We start from the raw sequence: 12,753 nt of genomic DNA on the forward strand, positions 1-12,753 counted from the left end.
CTCTCCAGCGGCCCCTCACCCCTCCCCCCCTCTCCACCTCCCACCGCAGCAACGCGCTGGGCCAAAGGGAGGCAAACTCAGCCCAGAGCCCCGGCCGAGGTCAGAGAGGCCAGGCATTTATTCTCGGAGCTGCTCCTGCTGGGCCCCTGGGCGGGCGATGCCTCCACCAGAGCTCACAGTGCCCTACAGACTCCCTCCAGGGTGCGGAACCTCCCGTCCCCCGTCCTTGGAGCCTGTCGACGTCATCGGCCAGGGTTCCCGCAGAGCCCCTGTGGCTCCCCGACACCCACCCACACCTTCTAACTGTCCCCGGATGCACGACCGGTGCGCGGACCCCCTGACGCAGCGGGCCAGCCGTTTCTCGTTCGCATCCTCAGGACGCGCGCGCACTTCCGTGTCCGGGTGAGGACGGCGGGCGGCCCCGGGCGGGCGGCCCCGCGGGAGGCGGTGTCGGGCTGCAGGGCGGAGCAGGGCTGGACGGAGCGGCGCCTCGAGGACCCGAGAGCGACCCCAGCTGTCCGCGCGGCCTCCCGCTGCCCTCCGCGCCCGGACCGCCAGGCGTTGCGCAGGGGACGCGTCTCCATGGCGACGGGGGCTGGGCGGCGCTCTTGAGGCCCATCTTGACCTGTCTTCTTAGATTCTCGCTGTCTTTTCCCTGATTCTCGCTGGTAAATAGTTAAACTTGATGTCATGAGGCACCAGCCTCCTCCTAACTGCTTATCACCACCGTCTGCATTGTTTTCAGGAGCCCTGTTAGGCTTGAATTCCCCACACTTTGTCCCAAATAAACCCAATTCACTTGGGGGAAGCTAGACTCCCCCTGGGCAAAACGTTTGTGCCACTGCTCCAGAGCTAGGGACAAGGACAGTGGCCCATCTCTCTCAAAGTGACAGCTCTGCTTGATGAGTAAGGTACTGGGCTGGGGTGACAGCCTTTGGTCTCCTTAGCCTCTCTCTCGTGGCATCAACACCCCACCCTACAACTGGAAGTTGGGTGGGAGGAGAGCCTCATATCTCTCGGCCACTCTTGCCTGGATTAGAGGCTCTGAAAGGTGGATTTGGGGTGGAGGCACAGGGACGAGAAGTGCTGGCAGCCTGCCCGTCCCTGGGAGCTGAGGGAGCCGTTTGCCAGCCGCCCTGAGTGGTGCTTCCCTCGCACTGAGCTGGGAGTAGGAGAGGAGCTGAAGGTTCAGCTGTCACAGACTCTCACTCTTACTGAAGTGTAGTGGATTTTCTTAAATAAATGTTTCTTTATTTGCTCTATGCCCTTAGGAAAGTTCCAGATATTAAAAAAATTTTAAATAACTCTCAAGAGGTAACGATTGTTTCACTGGGGAGAGGTCCTGCAGAGTCCTGAGGCCACCATTTCAGAAGTTGTCTCCTTTGTTTAAAGAGAATTTTATAAGAGATTATTGGAGCCCAAACTGAGGACAGTTGCCAGGAAGCAAGATATCAATGCCCCAATTGATTCCTATTTATATTTTTAAATTATTTCTATAACATATGGTTTAAGCAAAATACTGTGATCATAAGTAAAGATACTATTTTCTAACTGCTTTGTTTGCTAAATATATTGTGAATATCACTACTTTATTAAATATTCGCTCACAATATAATTTCTGGTATTTGCTTGGAATTCTACTGTATAGTTGAACAACAACATATTTAAATAATCTATTAATTATTTAATGTAATCATTTTTCAATAAAATGAGCTTTGTGAAACCACCAAAGATCAGTTATCAGTTAAAATGACATCTCTGATCTTTTTTCTTTTTTAAAGAATGGTTCATTGATTTTTAGAGAGAGAGGAAGGGAGAAGAGAGAAACATCATTGATCAGCTGCCTCCAGCACACCCCCTACCAGGATCAAGCCAAAGCTGGGAATCAATCCCCCAGCAACCTTTTGGTGCATGGGACACTGCTCAACCAACTCAGCCACGCTTGCCAGGGCAAGTCATCTCTGATTTTAACATAGAATTGGAAGGAGCCTTATCACTCAGTTTGACTGTTTGTAATAATTAGTTTAGTATAAAGGCTTACTATATATTTCTTTCCCATGTGGCTCAACTATATGCAACTGAATATAATATTGCAACTTATCTAGGAAGAGCTACTTACTAAATTTTATAGTATGTACTGACCTTTTAACCCAGCAGATATGTTCATTTTAAACAAAATTTTAAGGGAGTTTTGAAATTCATTCAGTTATGGTTACTAAAGTCTTTTATGATATTTTTATTATACTGTTTTTTTTATTTCACCTGTCAGATTTAGCAAAATTGTTTTTTTACTCATAAATTACATTTTTGTTTCTTCTTTAGTCACAGAGAATTCCTTCCTCATTCCTCCCTTATCACTTTCCCCTCCCATATTAACATTATTAAAAAGATGTTACAGCCCTGGCCGGTTTGGCTCAGCGGTTAGAGCATCAGCCTGCAGTCCACAGAGACCCGGGTTCGGTTCCCGCTAAGGGCACGTACCTCGGTTACAGTTTGTCCCCGGCCCTGGTTGGTCGTGCGGGTGGCAGCCACTCGATGTGTCCCTTCACATCGATGTTTCTCTCTCTCTCTCTCTTCCTCTCTCTCCCTCCCGCTCTATCTGAACAAAAAATGGAAAAATGTCCTGGGTGAGGATAAAAAAAAAAGATGTTACAGCCCTGGCTCTTTTGGCTCAGCGGTTAGAGAGAGTCTCGGGTTCTGTTCCCGCTAAGGGCATGTACATTTGTTGCAGTTTGTCCCGGCCCTGGTTGAAGTTGTGTTGGTGGCAACCACTCAATGTGTCTCTGTCACGTTGATGTTTCTCTCTTTTCCTCCCTTTCTCCCTCCTGCTCTATCTGAAAATGAATGTGAAGAAATTTCCTTGGGTGAGGATAAAAAAAAAAAAATGTTACATAGCCCTAGCCTGTTTGGCTCAGTGGTAGAGTGTCGGCCCGAGGACCAAATAGTCGTGGGTTCGATTCCGGTCAAGGGCATGTACCTCGTTTGCAGTTCGGTCTGGGCCCTGGTCAGGGTCTTGCCGTAGGCAACCAATCGATGTGTCTCTCTCATGTTGATGTTTCTCTCTCTCTCTCCCCAACTCTATCTGAAGTTAAAAATGGAAAAAAGTATCCTCAGGTGAGGATTAAAGAAAAAAAGATGTTACATATGCAGGTATCTCTTAACCGTCAAAAATTTCATTAATCTGTAATACTGAGCACTTCCCTTCCTAATAAAGACTCGATATAAAAACAGATTTAAGACTTGTCAGATTTCTAAGAAGCAGCAGTTGGGTAATTTGCTTTGTATCATGAGCCTAGTAGTAAAGACTTAGACTTTGAAAAAGGCATTTTTTTTATCCTCACGGAGGATATTTTTCCATTTATCTTCAGAGAGTGGGAAGGGGGAGAGGGTGGGGGAGAGAGAGAGAGAGAGAGAGAGAGAGAGAGAGATCAATGAGAAAGAACATTGATTGGCTGCCTCCTGCATGCACCCCCCCAACACTGGGTTTCAGTCACACAACCTGGGCATGGGCCGTGACCGGGAATAGAACTGATGACCTCTTGGTGCATGGGTCAGTGCTCAACTACTGAGCCACACCGGCCGGGTGTCTTGTTTTATTATTTTTTGTTTCTGATCTTAATGGGAATGTGTTTTGTGTTTCTTTAAAAGAAAAGCCAAGGACTTGAGTTCAGGTAGTTTGTTTGGGAGGTGATACAAGGAATCTGGAATAGGAAACAGAGGCAGGACAGGGGGAAATGCCAACATACAGGTGTGTGATTTTAGTTGCCCTGTGGGCAACAAGAGCTCAGTTCTACCTCTGACAACACTATGAAATGCCTCCCATAATCTGTCGGAAGACCTAAGGTTGAGGCATTTGTCCATTGGCCTCAATCCCCACTAGTTGAGGGGTGTTCCTGGGGTGTTAACACCTGTACTTTCAGGTTATGCTTGCCCTCAGGCCGAGCAGGTTCTCCCAGTTTGGAGAAGGCCTTACAGCAGAAAAGTGAAGGGATTAATGTTGCTTGAGGTAGGCTGCTGTGAACATGATCTGAGCTCACATGGAACTTGACCACAGCTGCAGTCAAAGTCACAGGAGCTGAGGAGATATGACACAGAACACCAACAGTGTCTACTTCATTCACCCTTGCCCCACTCAGATCCACGCATACCCACAGTAAGTCCACTCTGGACTTTTGAGGGAGTCCAGCTACTCTAGAAAACTAGCTAGTACCATTGCCACTACTTGTCGCAAGGCCATAATTATATCACATCTCCCCTCTACCAGCCTTCCAGAGTTCCCCTGCTGTTGGCCACTACTGCAGCCTGGTGTGATCATTCACACCTGCTTAGCTGAGGGCTCAAAGTCCCTTGTCCTTTTCCCGGCCTGTGGTTGTGGGGATTGCCTGTTTAGTGTAAACTCAGGACAAGTTAACTCTGTGAATTCTGTCCCGGGCGCTGTAATGTCTACTTCTTGGCCTGGATTGGTGGATGCAGGAGTGTTTCTTTTATAATTCACTGAACTCTACGTTTCCCTACATTACCCTTTGATAAAAAAGAGGCTAAAAAACACTTCCCTATTACTAGTAAAGGTTAGAATGAAGAAACGATGTGTAAATAAATGAGATGTATATGAGGGAAGAAGAAAACCTGTACAGGACCAGTTAGAACTGTTATTGTATCATAAATCTACCATGTGCAGAGCTGGGATGGCTCTTGGAAGTTACGAATTCCTGGCATGGACAGTTCTTCATGGAGGTGCCCTGGAGGTACTGACGCGTCAGGGCTCACAGGACCGACACCTGTATTTCAGCAACGTTCCCAGGTGACATGCACATAACCGCTGAACGACCACAGGACGGGTGAGCCACCAGGTCCTGGTTCTCTGCACCTACAGCCCAAAGCCCAGCCAAGACGCCTGAGATATTCTGATTCCATCACAGAGAAATCTCAGTAAGTTGTACTAACCTTTCCAGACTTACCACAGCTTTCCCATCATAATGGCTTTTTTACCCAATAAATAACACTGGATTTTTCCAACAGTTTAGATTTCATATTACTACTAAAGCAGTAATGCATTTGTTTTTTAAATCCTCATCCCAGTACATTTTTTCATTTGTCTTCAGATAGAATAGGAGGGAGAAAGAGAGAAACATCGATTTGAGAGAAACTCATCGATTGGTTGCCTCCTGCACGACCCTGACCAGGGTTGAGGCCTGCAACCATGGTACATGCCCTTTTTGACAGGGATCAAATCCATGACTCTTCAGTCCATGAGCTGACACTCTAACCGTTGACCCAAACCGTCCAGGGCTGTTATTTCTTGTTTATTAGATAATGGCAGACCATAGGTTCATATCATATGGGAGCTGGAGGGCAACTGGCACATCTATTCCACTTAAAGATGAGGAAACTAACAGATGGTAGTGACTTGTCGTGAGTTTCTACAATCTGAATTTTTTAGGTCAATTAATTAACAAACAGTACATAATGTCACTAATTTACGACTTGGGTTCTTTCATAGTTCAGTTCATTGTGATTTCTACGAAGGGTTCTATTGAAAGAAGTTCTGGCTGAAAAATACGATGGCAAATTAAAAGAAGGCAACGAAATACTTCATTGAATACTGACTCAAGATGCTCCTTTTGTATTTTATTTTTATTGACTGATTTGAGAGAGAGAGGTCTATTGTTCCACTCATTTATACATTCAGTGGTTGCTTCTTGTATGTGCCCTGACCAGAGAGCAAACCTACAACCTTGGCGTATCAGAATGACACTCTAACCAACTGAGCCACCTGGCCGGGTGCTCCCTTTTTACTATGTAGATCAATCATGTACATTAAAGAGGAATTTAAGAATATTTGTTAAGAAATAACCATTTTAGGTCAGCACTGTAAGGAAGATAACAGTCATGCTTGCCAAGGCTATGTGATGCTGCCACAGGCCCCAGGTGAGAGATCGATGCCCTGGTCCATCAAGTATTCTTCTCCAGTGCATCTGAAATTCAACAGAAAGAGACTATGACTGCATTCTTCGCATCTGTCCAATTTTACTCAATATAGGCACTGTTCCTTAAAGAAGCCTATGGATTACTAAGACTGAAATAACTATCCCATCATATAGTAACACTTACAGTCAGTTAGTACTTACACTTCTGCTACAGGCCATGCTAAGCAACCTGCATATAACAGTTAACCCCTAAAACAACTCAGTGGGATACTGATTATACACATTTAAAAGATGAAGAGACTAAGGTTTAAGGAACTTGGCCAAGTTCACAGAGTCACACTTTGAACCAAGTTGCTCTCCTCTCCAGATCCATTTGGCTCCTAATCTATGAAGCTGCTCTCTTCAAAGGGCAGAAATGTTTGTCAAGGAAGTTTTCACTTACTCCTGAAGGGCCAAACCTCTGCTTTAACAGAAGACAGCTAGGCCCTTACCAACATGCTGAAAACTCTTTCTAGAACTCATTACCCCAAATCAGCCGTACAAAGAATGCAGGCAGAGAACTCTGAACCCAGGAGAGGGGTGCGGAAGGCCTTCCCGACAGTGGCACCCCGTCAGCTCTGGCACCAAGGCCGGAATGAGCGTGGCAGGTGCTGGGCTACGAGGCGTCACCAGCAGACCCAGTGACCAGGTGGAGCCTTGGGGGGAGCTGGGGTAGAGCAGGAGGAGCCCCGCCACGGGTTAGATTAGCACCCGGCACGGCCACAGTTGTTGTCTGGTACCACTGTCGCACGACGCTTGGGATTTAGCCGTCTCCCTGCCCCCACCTAAAATGTCATTCTCAGGTCAAAAAGAGGGGTAGTGGTCGGATAAGGAAACCTTCTCTTCCTAGAGGTTTCCTGACTGTACAGTTCACTCCTTTTCCAATGCTGCTGCCCTTTCAGCTCATAGTCCGGGCCATGGGTTGGACTCGCAGGAAGCTGTAAGGTTGGACCCATACTCGTCACGGACCCCACACAGGGCAGGCACTGTGAGGCCTTGCCGAAATAGCAAAGCAGCTCATTTCAAAAGCAAATGATCTGAAAATCAAATCTCACACTCACAGTCAAATCAGCAAAGAAAATCTTTTAAAAGGATCAAAGCGAATGGCACATAAAAAAAACAGTTCTCCAAACTAAATACAATTTTAGAATATCTCAGAGTTGCACCAAACGTTCATATGCATTAGTGGACAACAGCTCACTTTGCAGATAAGAAAACTTCGTCTCCAAGAAGTCAGTATCCCTGAAAGGCTCACACCAGCTAAACCAAGTCCCCCCCCCCCCCCCCCCCCCCCGGACAAACCCATTATGACACTGAATGCAGACTTACATTGCAAAGCTACAGGTAATGTTTGCTGTTACATTGAATCCCGGTAGAAGTTCTGTCCCAGAAATTCATTATGCTGCAAAGCCTACAACACAAGGGCAAGTGGGCAAGGTTGTGTGAAACTTCAGTTTCCATATAATTATCGCAGTCGCATCCTCCTAGTTTGATCTTTATTGTTATTTCTGAAAACAAACCAAGCCTCACATTCAGTCTTTCCCACAGGAGAGCAACTAAAATGACTGCTCCTGTTAATTAAGAGGCCTAAGGGTGAAATTTTGGCTTCTAATACAAAGGAAAAAAAGTATTTGGCCAAGCGACCACACCTCTGCTTATATGACCCCATAGCACAGTCTTCCTTCTCTCTCCAATGTTACAACCTCATAAACACTGTAATTAAAATGATACAGTGACACTAAATGGCTGTTTTTTATTTATGTAATAATCTTTTGCATTGTTCTTATTTTTTTGTTATCAAAATCAAGTACAATTCTTGGGAGTTAGAAACTCAGTTATACTATATTTGGACAGTTTTTTTTTTTGAGTTGATTAATTGGATTCTATAGGCAATAGTGGCTATGAACATTACATAGTCTTCATTTTTCTTCTAATTTCCCTTTCAATATAGAACTCATTCTAGCATCTCATCCTCTTAACTATTTCCTTATTTATAGAACTGAAATACAAGTACATTGTTTTTACATGAATTTGTCGATCTTTCTTCTTAACTCTGAGTGAGCCCCCCCCCTTCACCTCCCTCACACAACAGGGTGACCCAAGGCTCACGAGTAAATGCTCCCTCACTGCTCCTAAAAGAAAGTTCCTGGCAACCTCCACGGTGCACATCTGGGGACATGAAATAATCAGGCTTTATTCTGCTTCTTCTTAGCTTGGGAACAATCGACTAGTCACAGGGACAGAAGGGGAAAACTTACCGCACAGCCATACCGAGGGATGCTCCAGTACTGAAGCCATGACAGCCAAGGCACAACGGTCCTGAGATTGACCAACAGCCCTGAAAAAATCTACAGAGAACAAATCCCAACAGTCAGAACTGGTGAAGTGATTCCATGAGGAGTTCTAGACAACAACCTCTTTAAGTCTTCTATAACCTTGTGGACATTTCTGCTAAGACCAAGGCTTCTTGAAATTCCTTCCATTACTCACTTACCATGTCCTCTTTGCCTGTGTATTCCTCTCTTAGCTGAGGCTGTCTGTAGTTTTAAAGGAATGATAATGTATCTGTATTTCATTTAATTGGAAGATCCTTAATTGTCAAGGCTTTTACTTTCTCTGCAACTGCACACAATCGAAGGTATCGTCCTGACCTAATGATACAACCAGTGTATATTCCCACCAATAGAAACACCAGCACAGCCCGGTTGGTGTGGCTCAGTGGTTGAGCATTGACTCATGCACCAAAAGGCTGTGTGGGTTCTGTTCCTGGTCAGGGCACATGCCCAGGTTTTGTGCTAAATCCCTGGTGGGGGGCATGCAGGAGACAGCCAATCGATGTTCTCCCTCATTGATGTTTCCATCTCCCTCTCCTTCTCTCTTCTTCTCTCTCTAAAATAAAAAAAGAAACATTAGCACATATCCTGAGCACCTCATGCCTTTTATATTTCCTTAACACTGTAAGCTTTGTGATTTACAAGGGTATCCCCAAATGACTTTAGGAAATATTTGGGGTTCAAATGCATGCCTAACATAACCCAAGGCCTAGAACTAGTGCAGCATAATGTGAAGTGCAGCACAAAATGTAACCCATACCTTCATTCAAGCTACCAAAAAGCAGTATTGCCATGGAGACCCCAGACGGACCACTCCAGCAAGAGATGGCTACATAAAAAGTTCATACAAAACTTCTAACTGGCACTTCCCAGCGGGATGGGCATAACAAGGAGAGTCATGTTGGTGGGAATACATGTGTTTCAACTTGATTGAAGCAAGTGCTTAACATATAACATCTCTCAGTAAAATACAGTTGTGAGTGGTTTTTCAAATTCTTTATATAATCAACAACAATAATCATAATAAATCAATGTATCCTATATATAAAACAAACATTTTATATACTAAAGGGCATTTTATTTATTAGATGACACTATAGGAAATACACACAGTTTATTTGTTTTTAATTATATTTAGATTGATAGTTTTCAAACTCAGAAATGGAAAATTAAACTTTGGAAAGACTTTGGGCTAACTATAAAATTTAAATGACATCCACTCCTACTGCAGCAGAAAGGACACACGTATTCAGTAACTAGGCTTAGCGTTCCTGGTTACTTGATGCAGTACGGAGAAAGGTGCTAACAGTCCCCCTTCACCATCATCTATGTCTGTAAAAAATACAGGGGAATACAAATTTGTTTAAAAGGTATTATATAAAAGGATGTCAGGAACTCAGAATGGAGAAGAACTTGTACTGTATGGACTTTGGAATTATTCAATATTTTTAAAGCACACCTTTTCAAACTACAGGAGCAACCCAAGACAGACTGACTACCCATGCCATACCCTGTTCTGTTTTCATGGAGCTTAGCTGTTCCCTTGGAAACTATTTGATCCAAACAAACCATATGAGCTGCTGGAGAATACGCCAGCAGCTTTTTAACACCAGCACAGAGGTTTGGCAATGAACCTGACATTGTTTAGACAGACAGAGAGAGAGAAACATCTATGTGAGAGAAAAACATCAGTCGTTTGCCCCAAACCAGCAACTTTTTTTTTTTTTTTTATCCTCACCTGAGGACATTTTTCCATTTTTTGTACAGAGTGGGAGGGAGAGAGAGGAAGGGAGAGAGAGAGGGAAACATCGATGTGAAAGGGACACATCGAGTGGCCGCCACCCGCACGACCAACCAGGGCCGGGGACAAACTGCAACCGAGGTACATGCCCTTAGCGGGAATCGAACCCGGGTCTCTCAGGACCGCAGGCCGACGCTCTAACCGCTGAGCCAAACTGGCCAGGGCCCAAACCAGCAACATTTAGATGCACAGGATGATGCTCAACCAACTGATCCACTCTGTCTGGGTGCAAAAAGCATCTTTTAAACTCTCACTTGTAACAACATGCTAACTAAAATTATAGTAACTATATTAGATTAGCAGCAAAAAAAAAAAAAAAAGGCTAAATAAGCTGGTACATCCTCTAGTATAAGCCATATATTTTTAAAATGTGTTTTTTATTGATTTTTCAGAGAGAGAGAGGATGGGAGAGAGTGATAGAAATGACAATGTGAGAGAGAAACATTGACTGGCTGTCTCCTGCATGCCCCCCACTGGGGTTGGAGCCCACAGCCCAGGCCTGTGCCCTGACCAGGAATCCAACAGGCACCTCTCAGAGTGTGGGATGATGTTCAATCCACTGAGCCACACTGGCCGGGCTCTAGACTATATTTTGATATATGCCTTCCTGAAAGCTAAGAGTCCCATTGACAAACTCCTCAAAACATGTTTTCCAAGACAGGTAAATTTGAAGGAAGGAACGAGGAAAAATAACTAGTTCTCAAAGAAGCACCGTTCCTCCTCACCATCATAAATACAAAGGAGATATCCATGACAGGTGTTGCTATGGATACCACACTCTGACCTGCTGCTATGGCCAGTGCCATAGAACTGGCCGTGTACGCCACCATTATAAGGGTAAACATCATCATGAAGAAGGTCTTCACTGTTGGTTTCAATCCTTCAGAAGGAAAGATGGGGTTAGTCCAACCATCTAGGTCACTGTGTGTTCAGAATTGTTTATTATACAAACAACACTATAATATTTTGAGAACTGAACATCAGAATCCTCTATCCACCCACTCCGAGTGACCAATTTTATTGCCTCCTGTATAAGTGTACAAAATTATCATACAGTTTTTTGTTTTGTTTTTTAAATTCAGATAGAGCAGGAGGGAACGAGGGAGGAAGAGAGAGATAGAAACATCAATGTGAGGACACATCTACTGGCTGCCACCCACACAACCCCAATCTGGGCCGAAGACAAACTGCAACCAAGGTACATGCCCTTAGCAGGAACTGAACCCAGGACTCTTTGATCCATGGGCCGAAGCTCTAACTGCTGAGCCAAACCGGCCAGGGCATACAGCTTTGTTTTGTATACTATTGCATAAGCACTTTCATGTGGCACCTTTGCCCCTTCTTGTGTAATTAACAATTTCTGAGAGTCTATGGAGAGCTGGAGGCAGCACACCTGGCGAGGATTCTGCTGCCTCCTCTCTAGGAAGGAAGCTTGGCAAGAGCACACTCCTTCCACCCAGACATCACCTTACTCACTGCTGCAACTGTCAGTGAAGAAATGGGAAGATCTGTATCATGTGACCTCCCAGTGGTTTCACCATCTGAGGGGTGATCCCAGAACCCCAGTCTCTGAGACAAAGTACCACGGAGCTTGGGGTTGAGGATGGGTTAAATGAAGTGTCACAGATGACCTAATAAGCTATAATGGGGCAATATTGTGGGTCACATACTCTGAAGATTTTGGAGCAGCTGTAAGAACACAGTAAGGAGCTGAGGATCTAGGTTCTATTTCTAATTTTTGTTTTAAAGCTTATCTGAGGATATTTTTCCATTTATTTTCAGATAGAGTGTGAGGGAGAAGGGGGGGGGGGGGAGAGACATCGATTGGTTGCCTCCCACACAACCCCGACCAGGTCTGGGGATGAACTGCAGCTGAGGTATGTGCCTTTGACTTGAATCAAACCCATGACTCTTTAATCAACAGGCCAATGCTGTAACCGCTGAACCAAACTGGCCAGGCCCTACTTCTAATTCTTTTAGACACACCCCTTATTTATAAAATGAAAGTTTAAACTCAATCAGTGGATATTCTCCTATAGTGCTTTGTCAAAATATATGTAGATTTTTGCTGTGTGTATGTATATAGTGAAACGTGGATGTTCCAAGGCAATGAGCCAGGGGAGAAACCTAAACATGATACACAAGTGAATCTTTCAACATCTATTACCACCTCACAACAAAAGATTCACAGACCTGGCTGGTTTGGCTCAGCGTTTAGAGCGTTGGCCTGCTTGTCCCGAGAAACCCGGGTTCAGTTCCCGCTAAGAGCATGTACCTCAGTTGCAGTTTGTCCCTGACCCTGGTTGGGTTGTGCAGCTGGCAGGCACTCGATGTGTCCCTTTAACACTGATGTTTCTCTCTCTCTCTCTTTCTCTCTCTCTCTCTCTCTCGCTCTTTCTCCTCCTCCCACTCTATCTGAAAAAAAAAAAAAGGGATAAATGTCCTCAGGTAAGGATAAAAAGTAAAATAAAATTAAAAAGATTCACATAGGTTGAAAGTTAAGGGATGGAAAAAAAAAAAAAAATTCCAAGCAAAAGGAAAGGAAAAGAAAGCTGTGGTAGCAATACTCATATCCGATAAAACAGACTTCAAAACGAAGGCCATGAATAGAGACAAAGAAAGCCACTACATAATATTAAAAGGATCTAGCCAA

The 12,753-nt window shown here is 44.5% G+C and overlaps 1 pseudogene; it reads right to left on the minus strand.

Annotated features, from left to right (window-relative positions):
• Positions 1-5,686: 5,686 nt before the first annotated feature.
• LOC118628373 overlaps positions 5,687-12,753 on the minus strand; it is a 33,397-nt pseudogene continuing 26,330 nt past the window's right edge.

The sequence above is a fragment of the Molossus molossus genome, unplaced genomic scaffold (assembly GCF_014108415.1).
Source record: "Molossus molossus isolate mMolMol1 unplaced genomic scaffold, mMolMol1.p scaffold_m16_p_1, whole genome shotgun sequence".
Lineage (NCBI taxonomy): Eukaryota > Metazoa > Chordata > Mammalia > Chiroptera > Molossidae > Molossus > Molossus molossus.